Source organism: Anas platyrhynchos, chromosome 3 (genome assembly GCF_047663525.1).
Source record: "Anas platyrhynchos isolate ZD024472 breed Pekin duck chromosome 3, IASCAAS_PekinDuck_T2T, whole genome shotgun sequence".
In the NCBI taxonomy this organism is placed as follows: Eukaryota; Metazoa; Chordata; class Aves; order Anseriformes; family Anatidae; genus Anas; species Anas platyrhynchos.
In genome coordinates this window covers 68,951,461-68,965,679 of record NC_092589.1, presented here as the reverse complement: position 1 = coordinate 68,965,679, position 14,219 = coordinate 68,951,461, and the positions used below count along the sequence as shown (strand labels likewise).

Here is a 14,219-nt window from a genome sequence, read left to right as displayed (position 1 = left end):
AGGAAGGGCAGTGCTTCTTTTTCTGTGCTATAAAATCAAGTTATTCTTACCCCCAGCTCACCTGCTCCTCCCTGTTCGGGACCAGACTTCCCCACTTGCAGCACAACACAAAATAACACAGCCACACTCCTCATCCCACAAAAACCCCACAGCGTAATAAGCAGCTCCTTCTCTCAGCTCTGCCTTCCTGCTTCCTCTTGGGCACCAGCAGGCACTTGCACTATTCACAAGTGGCAAATTATATTTGGAGTAGAGCAAGGAAAAACAAAAGTCCCAAGCTAGGCCTAAACTTCTTTTCATCACTTCTGATTAACTCTTCAAGCGGCCCTAAGCTTGGCATACACCATCTGATAGATCCAGATAGATCTGATAATTTGTTTCAAAGTGAAACACGGCAAATCTGGCTTCAAGTTGCCCTAATTAGTCTTCCCATTAAGGCTCACTGAAACATATGAGAAGATTCACACTTCTTCTTGGAGCATATTGCTTCAGTCTGCCTCGGCTGCAGGCTCAGCTGGAAAGAGAGCCAGTCTGCTCCCTGAAATACCTCCCCGCAGCACAAAGGGCATGAAATTCGGAAATTACGCTGGAAATGAGAGAACCCAAAAGCAGGGTGAAGCTTAGAAGGTAACTTCTGTAGTCCCAGGAATAAATGGCTGAGGTTGGAAGGCAGCTCTGGAGGTCATCTGAGCAGCCTGTGCCAGCGCTGGGTTATCCTGACAGAGGGACGTAACGGGAACAAGAAGCTCAACCTGGCCGAACCCTGCCAAAGAGGACTTCATGCAAACAGTCACACATAAGCAAATGCCTAAAGTTCAGAATAAACCAGTGCTCTCTTCTCAGCATGACTTAAACAGCTTTCATCTCACAGAGATGGGCTTTATTTGAAGGCTGCAAACACTCTTAAACATGACCCGTACATCTCTAGAGTCTGTCATTGTTTAACATTCTTTTCATTAAAGAAAACTTTTGGATATAGGAGAAAAAAATAGAGCTAGTTTCTACAGGTTTTCCTCTGAACAGCATCAGGATTACATGTCAAATCTTGCTTTTCAATTATCCCGATCTCTTCTTTTCTTCTGCCCACCACAAAGCTCCCTAGAGCACCTACCAAACTGGCATCACATTGTAACAGCTGTTAAAATGCTTCCCAGAACACAGAACTGAGAGATTTGGAAAAAATGTGTTTTTAAAACATGTTACAAGATTTCTATCGCATAACAGCAGAAGATGGAATGAAAAAAACGAAGAGCATTTCATATGGCCTTACTACTATCTTGTGTTACACTTCTGACCTACATCATTACTGTGTACCTGGCACAGAAAATGATGAACCGGACCTGATTTTGGTTTTACTACAAACCTGATCACAGAAATTTCATTTAAATGGGAGAGAGTAGAGCAGAGCCTTTCTTCTGAAGAAGGGGGAGAAGAAACCCTCTGACATAGAGCTAATGAACTCCTCCCCCTTATTTACGTGTCCCTGTGCTGTTCTTAAATCCCTAGTGCCAACTGCGTTTACCAGAAGAACCCCCCTGAGGCCACTTCTCAGGCCTCACTCAGCTACTCACATCCTCATCTGTTACTCGGCTACTTCACATCCTCATCTGCTGCTCAGTGGCCGCTCCCAACGCACAAGAGGCCGGGAAGGCTTGCTGCAACCTGAACAACTTCTCTAGCTGCAAAATGAAACGAGTGCTTCAAGAAGCCCCATCCACAGCTCACACTTCTGTATCTAACAGTTTCTTCACTGCTCCCAAAATGTTACCAAACAGCAGAACGACGGGCTAGTACAACAGCCCAATCCCAATCAAACCCCAAATGTTTATGATGCTTATGTTATGGGGATGCATGTGTACCTAACGCTGCTAAAAACAGAGACCTTCCCTGTGTGAAGGACTTTGAAATGTGATATTTGCTATTTTATCCAGGCTATAATTAGAAAGCCCTGACCACAGAGAGAAACGCTGGTATTAAAAACAGATGACCTTCTCTGCCTTCCCGCTCCCCCCACCACAACATTGACACAGGGTACCCCAAACCAGCAAAATAAGCTGAATTATTCTCATTAATTGAGCAGGAGACAACCGGGGGAAGCCAAACCACTGTTATACCCCTTGCCTGGAATCTGACCTCTTCCAGAGGAGCCTCCAGCTGTGCAGCCCAACCCCGTGGGCCCAGCCCACGGCTCCGAGCAGGCCATCACTCCTCACACCCTGCCAGCCGTGCCTGCTCCTGCCAGCCTGCTGCAGGACAGCTGCTTTCAGCCACGCTTAGAGCATCTCAGCTCTCTCAGGCGATGGTCAGAAAGCCAAGCCAAGGCCGTGGGATGAGGTGCCGTGACAGCAAGATGGATGCTGCACTGCGCTCCCCACCCACCTACTCAGCCTGTGGAGGTCATCAGGAGCCAACGGAGGGATCCCAAAACCAACAGGCAGGTGGCCAGCCCTATCCAAAAGCACTGTGGAGACCAACTCATCGCCCTCTGCGAGCCAAAGTGTGCAGGAGCCAGTCACAGGATGGTTTGGTTTGCTTGGTTGGTTGGCTTTGGGTTGTTTCTTTTTTATTTTCCTGTGTAGAAATCCTCACTGCTGTCCTCACAAGCTCCACTCCTGTTTTGACATAGTAAACTTGAAATAGGAGCTGAATGAATGGAGGAAGTCTCTGAAAACAAACCTCTTCCAGAGAATAAACAAACACGAGTAGGCTTCACAGAAAAGCAGATCAGAAACGGAAACACTGCAGGCTGGGGAGCGCTGCTCTGACCTGGAACAGCTCTGGATGGAGAGTGAAACCCTCACGGATAAACAAATAACATTTAGGAATTATAGTGCTGTGTTTGAACAGCAAGAAACTAAACCAAAAGAATAAAGAAAAAACATACTACTGGCAAAATATTCTTTGAAGCATCTATTAAAATGCTAGTAGATTAGATTAGTATTACTTTAATACCAAACAGTATTTTAGTATTTAGCATACTAAAATAGTGTCAATAAACCAAGTTGCCTGTGTCACAGTCATGCCTTCAAAGCAAAAGCAGTCATGTGGAGTTCAGAGGCAAGTTCATGTAATGATTTCTTTTTCCACATATTTGGGAAAAAAAAAAAAAAAAAGAAAAAAAAAAAAGGAAGCAAGTTTACCGGCTTCCAGCATCACCAGTTACAGTAGTGGGATAACGCTTCTGTCTTACAGAAGTGCATTGCAAACTCAGGGCCAGTTCTTCTACTCTGAATAAGCCAATTCCTGTATTATTTTCTGTAATCCAATGTGTCACATACCAAAAAACGCAACTGATCCTATAAAGTGCTAGAGTGTTAAATGTTAAAGTAATTTAATATATACACAGTTCACTAACAGAATGAACAGTACAAGCCTGAATACTACAAATACAAACTTAACAGGCTGCAGCTGAGACAGGATTTTCAAAAACTGAAGCAATTTTGTTGCTTTTGTTATTTCCCTTCAAACAGCATCATCAAAGACGTGTGATGAAACACTAGCAAAGCCACTACCCCAAGCAAGTTATTGCAGAGAGAACTCAGAGGCCTCCCTTACAGGCCTCCTACAACCTACAGAAAACAAAAAAGTCGTGCAAGAGGAGTTTAAAGCCTTTTCAGCAGAGAGCAGGAAGCAGCGTGGGCAGGAGCACAGAAGCTGTTTGCAGACGTACAAGGGCAGTACACACACTTGCCCTCGGAAGGAAATAGAGAGGTAACACCAAGTTCCAGCAAACAGTGAAACGCTTCTCTGACATCCTTACAATCAACGGGAATATTAACTATGTACGTAAAATACTTCAACAGAAACTTTCCTAACATGTCCCACCTAACTCCTCATGGACTGGCCATTTGGTGTATCTTCACTACCCTCCTCCTCTTCAAATAGACTTACCTTGTTTCCATTTGCCACATCTCGCTGTTTCCATAACCCCTTTGGCAAGCAGCAGGGAAGGTAAGATAGCGAGGATCCCACTGGGTGGGAGAAGCGAGGGTAACACTCTCACCTTTCACACGGTTTGAGAGCAGGCGAGCGGGAGACAAGGATGTTCCAACGTTAGTTAACGAAGCTTAACACAGTAACTGATTGTCACTGAGCAAACCGAAATTACACCTTGTCACTGAGCAGAAGAAAATTATTTACTTGTAATGAGAATTTTTTATTCACACTTCACTACTTTTACACCAGGTAAGTCCTGTTTTCGGCATACCACAGAAAAGGTCACCCAGCCTTGTTCACATTTACATGCCTCTCCCCAGGTCACAGCATGGAAAAGGAACCAGCTCTGTAAAAGTTACTTCACTTTTTACCCTAAAAGTACATTCAATTGTAGTAGTTAGGGTACTGAAATACTGCGTGGAGCCTGCTGTTTGACCAACGGGACAACGTAGACCCTCTCCAGCTTTGGTTTATTTGAAAAATGCTGTCCCATATGTGAGAAGTCAGCCGTGTATACCACGGCAGGTTTCCACCTCACCTCCCGAGACGTAGTCCTGGCAAACCCTCAGTGAAGCTGTTAAGATTGCAGCAGCAAGGACAAGCAATTAAATGATACAACGGGCCACAGAAAACGACAGCATATTCATATAACCTCATTTCAGTACCACAAATCAGCCTCTGGGCTTCCAGTGGCCGTTTCAAGAGCCAAATTCCCTAATTTAATCACTTTTGTCACTAGCTGACAGAGAGGCAACCTGAATACCTTCCCACAGACTTGCACATCGGTAATCAAACCAGAACCAGTGCCAAAAAGAAGCACAAGATGGAGATTTGGAAGGTCATACATTTTGGCTTAGTGGTTTTTAACTTAAGAGAGGCATGCACAGCAGAAACTGTTTATTTTCTCCTATGTCCTGTTGCAGTAAGGTTTGAGGTTAAAGTTCCCAACTGAGTTAAAAGACACTTGGTAGAACAACCTGTCATCCAAACCGCCCCTCATTAAAAATTAATACACGTTCCCCTGCAGTATATGATTACTTGGTGTAAGACAACACCAGGTGAAACGATTGCCATCCCGCTTGTAAAATTGCCTAAGCCCTCTGTTGGCAATAATGAATCATCAGAGGTCTCAAATAATAAAAACTTTCAGTGCATTTCCTCAAATTAATCTTAACAAAAACTTGTTTGTGTTTTGTAGCGGTTGACTACAGAGAGACTGTACCAAACCAATGCAACAGAAAGAATTTAGCAGGATAAAACAAAGGCAAACCTCACAAACAAATCAACAAAGGAAAGGCAAACAGATATGAGCTGTACAGGAAAAATCCCGGAATCTCCTACAGGAGGACAGAAGCTTTAACATGCCCTAGATACACACATGCAGAGGAGTCCACAACTCCAGCAGCCAGCCATCTTCAAACAAATGCATTACCTTTTTGAGCCAGATCTGGGTCAAAAAGCCCACCCACGTGATCCCTGTGTCCAGAAGATGACTTAACATTTGGATGTAAAGGAGAGAAGCACTGTACAGAAGCGTCGTGCTGCTACTCCAAAACCAAGTGAGGTATCACACCTGTGCTGCAAGGACAGCTTTAACAAAGGGCCGCATAAATCATAAAGCTGCAGGGGAAATGTGTTAGCCAGGAGATTATTCAGCAGAGAGAAAAAAATACAGCAGAGTCAATTACTGCAAGACTATTTGGGTTTCCTTGCTGTACTCAATTATTCTCACTGTCAGTGTAAAAGAAATGTGGAATTACGGATCCACTGGAAGCATGTCATAAAAACGGGCAAATAAAATACCATGGTTTCTTTGTTTGTTTGTTTTTACTGAAATAGAAGAGATTTCACAGACTTATAGAGGTTAAAGGAAATGGAAGGTAAGCCCAAGAGCAAGTTTCACTCCACCCCAAGCACTAGAAACAAGGCATAAGTAACTTTTCATGGGTCCAAGTTTGCAATGGCAATCCAAAATGAAAACTGAATTAATTCTGAATCAGATTTCTCTGCTGAGCTCATCTGCAAAGACAGAGGCTAACCTAGCCTACATAAAGGCTTTTTAAATGAGAAAACAGAGCATGTTTACATAAAAGTAAGCATTAAAAATGAACTTGTTTTTACCAGAAACACTATAAATTTCTTAATTTACGTGTTTTACTTCCCTGTCCCAAGGATACCATGCACCCACAGTCAAATATAACTGTGATGTCCACAGACACAACACAACAAAGGATGCTCTGAAGCTTCTGAATGATTGGTTTCAAAGTTAGCTCACTCAGTACAGAGCATCCACCTCCCTGCATGAACAGACACCCCACCCCCAGTGCTTTCTCTCCATGTACCTCTCTGTCTACAAACTCCTCAGCATTCAGCTTTGGTGCTATTTCATAGCAGCATCAGCACAGTATCTGATAGAGAGCTGGGCTGCAGGATGCTGCTGTGGGAGTACATGCGAGTAACAAGCAACTGGCCACCACAAAATAGTACTGAACATTACATAAAAACATAGATGTTCTATATGTGCTGAACAAAAGAGAAATATTCTACCCCATATCATCAAATCTTTCTTTTCCAGCAATCTGGAGCTATTTTTAAGCAATAGTTACATAACTAAGTAGAATGATTTTTAGATTAACAGGTTCTATTTTTTCCCCCAGTTAAGAGGATAAAGCCATGTTCCAGCACAGCAATCATGTAATCAGGCAACTCCATTTTGCTGAAATGAAAGAATGACTGAAAACTTACACTGCCGCAGGGATTCTTTCTTCTTTTTTTTCAACTTAAAGTCTAGATCTCAACTTGCTTTTGCCTTTCTGTGAAGGCTGCCTATAGCTTCCAATTCCATTTTCCTCAACAACAAGCACTTAACAGTGAAGACATGCAGAAATCAAATACGCCCCTAGGAACCTTCATTAAAAGTAATGGTTAAAGGTAAAAAAGATAATACAGATGTCACAATGTGTGTTTATTTCCCAGTCAGCCACATATCCACGCCACAAATGCCACTTCAATAGCCACCAGATACTGCCTTTGCTGGCATTACTTCTTCATCCCCACCTGGGGATGACTGTCCAAAAAAACAAAGTAACCTGGCCCATCTGAACAAATCCATCCCTGCGCTCCAGAAAGGTAAAACCCCAGGTGTTTTTTAGTAACATCCAGCAATGGGAACACGCCTACCACTCCACCTCACTATACCAACAAAGCTGTACTTTCCGAAGCTCCAAAGGAAACTTATTTACAGTATTGCACCTAATTTATTCCAGGTCCCATCTCCAACACCAGCACTCCCCCATCGGCCAACCTGATGCCTCTCAGCACCAAAACCACCCCAGCTAAGGCATGAAGAGAAGGGAGATGCATGTGCGATGAACAGGCGGGACTCCTCCCTCCAGCTCAATGGCCCAGAGCCAGGCTGAGGGTTCCCACAAACCACAGTAATTCCAAGCAGTTCAAACTGTTGCTCTTGACCACAGTGTTTAGCATGCCCTTATGTGTTATTCCTAAGTACAACCAGGAACAGAGTCTACAACTTAATGTCAACTCTATTTAGGACTTTCAGCTTCCAAGGAGACGAGTTCCTGGCAATGTTTTTGAGATTATTTGTTAGTGTAAATTTAATCTGTGTTCTTACTAAAATGGTCTTTGCCTTGAGAATATCATATTCGGGTTGGACTGGTACCCATCGGGCTCACCAGTAAGCAGCAGCCCCCTTCTCTGTGCTCAGAGGCCACCGAGAACAGCTCCGTCCAACAGGAGCAGCAGCTTTCAGCTTTACGCCAGGCTGTGCAGGTGTGGAAAAGGAGACGTACCTTCACCTTCAGTATCTCCCAGCCTCATACTCAGCACCATTTCCTCTACTAATCTCCCCCACTTCAGCTCTACACACAGTAGCCATGCTCCCAGCTTACCTCTGTGCGCTCACTTTGGGCCCCGAGCCCCAGCTCCTCACGGGTGACCCTTCCACACACCACACAGGCGCCTCCATGACAGAAGTGCAGGTGCCCGAGCTTTAAAGCCGATGGAAGAAGACATCCTCCCCGAGGCAGAAGCAGGTGCTAGGCGCTGCCCCTGCTCCGCCTGGTGCGATATATCCCAGTCCATCGCCCCCTCCTCCCCGCCGCGGGCACGGGTCAGGTCGGGCCTCCTCACACAGCCCTCCCACTGCTGCGTGCATGTCCCATATGCAATTTACTTCACGTGATTTGGGAACGCCCGCATCGAGCAGTAATCCCTTCCAAGGGCCAGAAATCATCCCCAGGAATCCCAAAAATTCCCCCGTTGCCTCCAGGATAATTTAACTCTCTGGGAAAGTCTGTCCCCTTCTGATGCTGGTCCCCGAGCGGTGATGGAGTAGCATGTTCATAGCGACTGGATGGGACATGGACCCAGCAGGCTCAGTCTACATAATTACTTACCAAGTTTGGGGAAAAAGCAAGATATTAAAGAAAATAAGATCATAAAATAAATACACAAAAGAGCAGGATGTGACACTGAACTAGCTCTTTATTCACACAGGATTAACCATAAATTGGATTTGAGCATAACTCTACATCCTAAAGATGAATTCACATTTTATACTTCAAAAAGTGAAGCATCGTTGTCCTCATTCCCCGTATGGAGAACAGGAGGCCGAGCGTTACAATTCGCCTGACACCTCTCAGTAAAACTGAGCTGTTTCCACCCACTGCTCCCTACGCTCCCCCAGTACTGCACGCTCTCCCAGCGCAGCGAGTCCAAGCGGAACCGAAGGAAGGAACTGGAGGGTGGGGGCAAAACACAGGCACCAGCAGTCCTCAGCATTACCTTACTGCAACGAAAAGCTTGACATTGCCAAGAGAATTTGACACTCCTGCTACTAACAGAAATATTTCTGAAAATGACAGCGGCAAGAAGACATGGAAAAGCCGCTCAAATCTACCTTACAAAACAGATTAAAATCTAATAAACGGATGTGGAATAACCTCAATTTTCTTGCACCTTTCTTTCATGAAATATCTGGCTTTCACCATTTTGACTCTAGCTTTTAATATTATTTTTTTTTCTTTTCTGAAGTCATGACTCTAGGACTGGCAATAACTGAACATCGTTCCATTTCTAATTTCCCTACAACATAAAGCAAAGAAGAGGGATTCACGTTTCTGTAATGCCCATTAACCACCCCCCATCCAAGACCCCCACCTTCCCCACAGTGCTCTGAGGACTTAAATTTGGCTTTTCTTAGAGGACAGTTGACAGTTTGAGCAAATGTGAATAATACACTGACAAAATTAGCTGTGTTAATTCAGAGGCTATATTTAGAACTAAATCTTACACTCTTAGGAGGATTTCTGCACTGTAAAAGACGAGCCTCCTCTTCAGAGAGAGACTATACTTCCTTTTTTTTTTTTTTTTTTTTTTTTTTTTTATGTCCACCATCAAAGAAGTCACAAAATACAATTCTAGAGGCAAGAGGAAAAAAATCACTTCATAAGTGTTGCCATCTGAACACTGGCGCTCTGAATTTTTCCTGGATGTAAGATTATATATGCATATCTTCGTGCTTACCAGCTCTTTTTCACCTGCTAGCAGCCTGCCTGCAAAGCAATGGTAGTTATGTAACAGTGGTTACCTACGAGCCATCTGGACCTGTAAGTCACTTTTTTTGGAAATATTCTGGAAATTGAGAGCCATTTGTGTTCTTTGGAAGGAAAAAGACCAGCTGAAAGATCTGCTTTTAATTACAAACAGATACCAAATTAGGAGAGAACTGTGTAATACCCAGCACAGTCTTTTATCCTGGCTTTTCCTGAACAGAATACTTAGTTTTGCAATCATTTCTAAAACAAATAAATAAATAGATGAACTAAAATAAAAAATAAAGAAAAATTAACAGCAATTTATTACTTCCCCATTCTTTCACTGGCAATTCATATAAAACATAGACAAAAAATGTTGCTTTTAAATTGCTTTCTTTTCCTCACTGCCTACACCCAGGAGAGGACAGAGCTGACTGCCCTGACATGTTTTAGAAAATATAACGCATAAGCACACTAATTAAATGAAAGTGACAAATCCAACTAAACCACAAGGGTAAGAAAGAGTACATCATTAAATATGATAAGAGTTTTAAAATAATGTATCTCATCCTGAAAGATCAGAAGTTCTTTTGCCAACTTGTATACGTGTCAGGCACCATTTGGTCCACCAAATCCATCTTCCCTGGTATGAAACACAACACTTGCTCCACATGCCACAAACAGTCTCACGTTAAAAGACCTGGTCCCCTGCAGAGAAGAGAACTGTAACCAAACTCCAGCTTGTATATCTGAGATGTTTCTACAGTCATTCAAGATGAGAAAATGCTAAAGCATTCAAAACAAAGAGAAGACAACACACAGACACAAACTTTTCCTTCCTCGGAGAAGTTTTAGAGTGATGGTGATCGAATCCCAGAAATCAGTTTGTCATGGCAAGTCCTGCCAGGATGGATGACCCAGCACCTGAATGGGATGCTGGTTCAATGCCCGCACTCCTCCCCACCCACCCGCTGCATCTCCAGCATTACTGAGGACAGCTTTCACGTTTAAATGAGCAGATCATATGGCATGAGAATTGCGAAGTTGTTCCAAGTGCTGCTACCTATATTGCTCAGTCTTCTAAGCACTAATGTCTATGAAACACAGTATTAAAACGTAAGAGGGGCACGCTGTCTACAAACAACTAACAAGATTGACAAGAGCAATCAGAATTAAACTTTTCTTTTAAAAGTTTGCCGATTACTTCTCTCAGTAGGCCACAAAAATTATTAGACGGAGGGCTTGTGTGTCCAGTTTGTTTTCCAATGTGCACAGTTGTGAGCTCAGAGACAGAGGTGGGAGAGCGGAGAATGTTTCAATTGCTGCCTTTGATAATGGAAAGAATTTAGTGTTTATAAATTTATTTCCAGTTGCTGGCTCACGTATTTGGGTATTTATAGTACTCGTCACTATGGTATCCAAGCACATTAGCAGTGCTTTGACCCTTGCAAAACAATAAAAGGCTGCTGCTTCTCTGCTCTCCAACCTATTCAGAAACACCTCAGTTTTGGTATTACTAGCACAGCACGTTATAGAAATTAAAAACAGAACGCTTAAAAAGCTAGATTCGAGTTCAGATTTTGCTTTTTGATAAAAACAAGCAGGGAACAAAGTACATCATAAAAGCAGGCTTGGGAGAAAATGGCTCACTGGGACCTGCTCCCTGGCTCTGAAACAGGACCAGCTCCATGACCACCAGCTCACGCATTCTGAATTGTCGACTTACGACAAGTATTTCAAAAATTATACATCATTTTTGTCTAATGATGTTAATAACTGAAGTCTTCTTTCACCCCAGAGAAACACAAGAGAGCCCCTTTGCGCAATGCAGTGTCTAGCATGTTTTCTAGCGTTACCTAATAGCACCAGCAAATCCCTAACATAGCAAATCGTAATGGCATTCATCCCACATCCAAGCTACCAGGATGAAATTTGAACCTCTGCAAAGGGCAGCAATTTTAGAAGCTACGTACAGATCTTCCCATCATCACTCAAGTGGTGGAAGGCTATTAATGCTCTTCAGCTTTAGAAGAGAGGTTGACACAAATGATTTTTGAGAAATCAGAACTAGCGTGCTTCACATTCCATAAAATACTCGTAAAAATTAACCACGGCTCAATTCCCTTTCACATCGGGCTAGTGGTTGTAGGCAGATCGGTGCAACTAGGACATTGAAATGACAGAGCAGTGGAAACAGCAGAACTGTATTGGTAACAGCTGTAAATACTGAATGCAAGAACAGCTTGTTAACAAAAAGCAGAAAGTAATTATCCTCGCTTCTGTACTGCATGCTGTTTTTAAACTTTGATTGATATTCTTACTTATTGTAGGCCAAAAAGATTAGTGATCCCATGAAAAAACAAAGATATATACGTGCATGCACACAGAATCTCCTCATGCATATTTATGATGGTAAGTACACAAGCCCATACAAAACAAGAAATGATGTGGCAACCAACCCGAAATTCACAAGTTTTCAGAGTAAAAAAAAAAAAAAAAAAAAAGAAAAAAAAGGAAAATTTAAGTCCTCTTATGAGACCTCTGAAACACAAAAGTCCGCTGTATTTGCCACACTCGCCATCAAGTCCCCACACCCACACCCCAGCAGCAGGAATAATAGCCACTCATTTAAGCAAGTCTAATTAACGTTTTTCAACTTTTACAGTAAATTAAGGGCATACTACTCTCATGGAAGTTTACAACTCCCAGAGGATTCCTGTAAACAAGAACTCGATGCAGTAAGTCACATTTATTAATTCTGCCAGACAACATGACCTGCCAGAACTAAATAAATATTCATATATATTCCTAATATTTCTACCTACTCTGAAGTCCCATTTCCATCCAGGAAAGGTTTAAAAGGATAGGGAAATTTTTTATGGCCAGGCTGGATGGGGCTTTGAGCAACGTGGTCTAGTGTGAAGTGTCCCTGCCCATGGCAGGGGGTTGGAACTGGATGGGCTTTCAGGTCCCTTCTAACCCAAACCACTCTGTGATTCAAAACATTAGAAGCATGTATTTAAGAGCATTTTCATTTCTCACATTCCTCAACTCTTTCCAAGATATTCACTCCTTCTGGAACATGGTACATGTTTCATGGTACCCACGCCATGGGTACACACAACATCTGCACCTTTTTTCCATTCATTCATTGCATCTACATATACGTTGCCTGTTCCCATCCTGCAAGAGTTTGATTATATCACTTACTGACACTAGTCTTAACGTTTAGGAAAACCTCATTTCACAAGGGAAAACAAGAAAAATCAGCACAAAAAGAAGCCAAGTGTTCCAGCACCATCTCGTGAAGATACTCTAAAAGCAGAAATCTCTCAAGTATAAATTAAGGCCTGTTGCTTCTCTTAGTTGTATCACATACAACTTTTTTTAAGCCAACAGTAAAGACCAAACTTTTACATGGAGCACTGAACCATAACTAACATGAGAAGTTACGTCAAAGATGATAAACCAGGAAGTATGGGTAGAACCATGTTTCATGCCTTTTCTTTGACAAATAGCTAGTGAGGAATTGGCAAAGCAACAAACTGGAGCAGCTGTGCCAAGTGTGGACTCAACGTAAAGCTGAGCATTCTGTATAGACATCCTTTACCACAGCCCCCTCAGCATCAAGGAGTAAGGTAATTTGAATATCTGGTGAAGATTAGAGAGGTTTCGTGGACAGGTCTGAACGTGGAAAGCACATCTATCTTGCTCACTCCTTCAAGTCAGACTGGTTTTCTCCCTCTTATCCCTCACCGCTATTGGGAAAGAAAAGATGGGGCAGTTACAAGAAGCACTAACAGGAGTGCTGCCACTGGTGACACTGATGAGAGTTGAAAGAAGGAAAAAAGTAACATAAGATAATGGTTGGACCATATGCCACAGGGACAGCACATTTCCAGGCCTACAGAAGCCACAAATCACTTCACTAAAGATTTTCAGGAGGCTGTGATATAGATACAGCATGATATAGATACAACATAAGTAACAGGAGCAGTCTCCACAAGAACTGCTATTGTTTTATTCACCATGGATATTTATTCCCAAGTATTTTTTCTCCTCACCTACGTAGGGCAAAAGAGTTCTTCTTGCCCAAGCAGTACCACCCAACAGAACAAACTTTCTGGTGTAACTTGCAAACTTACAGAAAGGCCGTGATTTCTAAGATTCAGTGAAAAAATAATAAAAAACAGCCTCCTCTTCAGTTCCAAACCAGAACGACCCTTCTTAGATCTGACATCAGACTCACATGTGCATGACAGTAACCACATGTTTTTGGAGCTGATCTTTTTACCCTGAATTTAATGATGTTACTTGGTTTTGCAGCTCTCCCTGCAGATCGAGCACAGTCACGCTGTATGCCAACAGGGCTTTCCTGGACATAAATGCAGAAAGTTATATAGAGTTTAAACATCCTAACTCAGAGATAATACTACTCAAGTTTCTTTTACATAACGAAACTTAGAAGGTGTACACAAGCCACTAGTGTGCATTACAAGCACACATTTGGTGTAGTAATAAAAGATGTTTAAGATTCTTGCTTTGAAGCAGCCTGCTAGAAAACAAATGTTAAATCCCAAGATCATTATGCCATGTTAGTCCATCTTATCTGCATGCTCCTTTTATTAAATGCCTGCACCATGATCTGCCAGACCTCAGTTTATTACTGCCTGAACTCAAACAAAAATACATCCCATCTCATTTGAATTTTTAATATTCTCTAAA

The 14,219-nt window shown here is 42.6% G+C and overlaps 1 protein-coding gene across 5 annotated transcripts in view; it reads right to left on the bottom strand.

Moving 5' to 3' along the window:
* CEP85L (centrosomal protein 85 like) overlaps positions 1 to 14,219 on the bottom strand; it is a 143,079-nt gene that overhangs the window by 67,911 nt on the left and 60,949 nt on the right. The window lies entirely within an intron of this gene.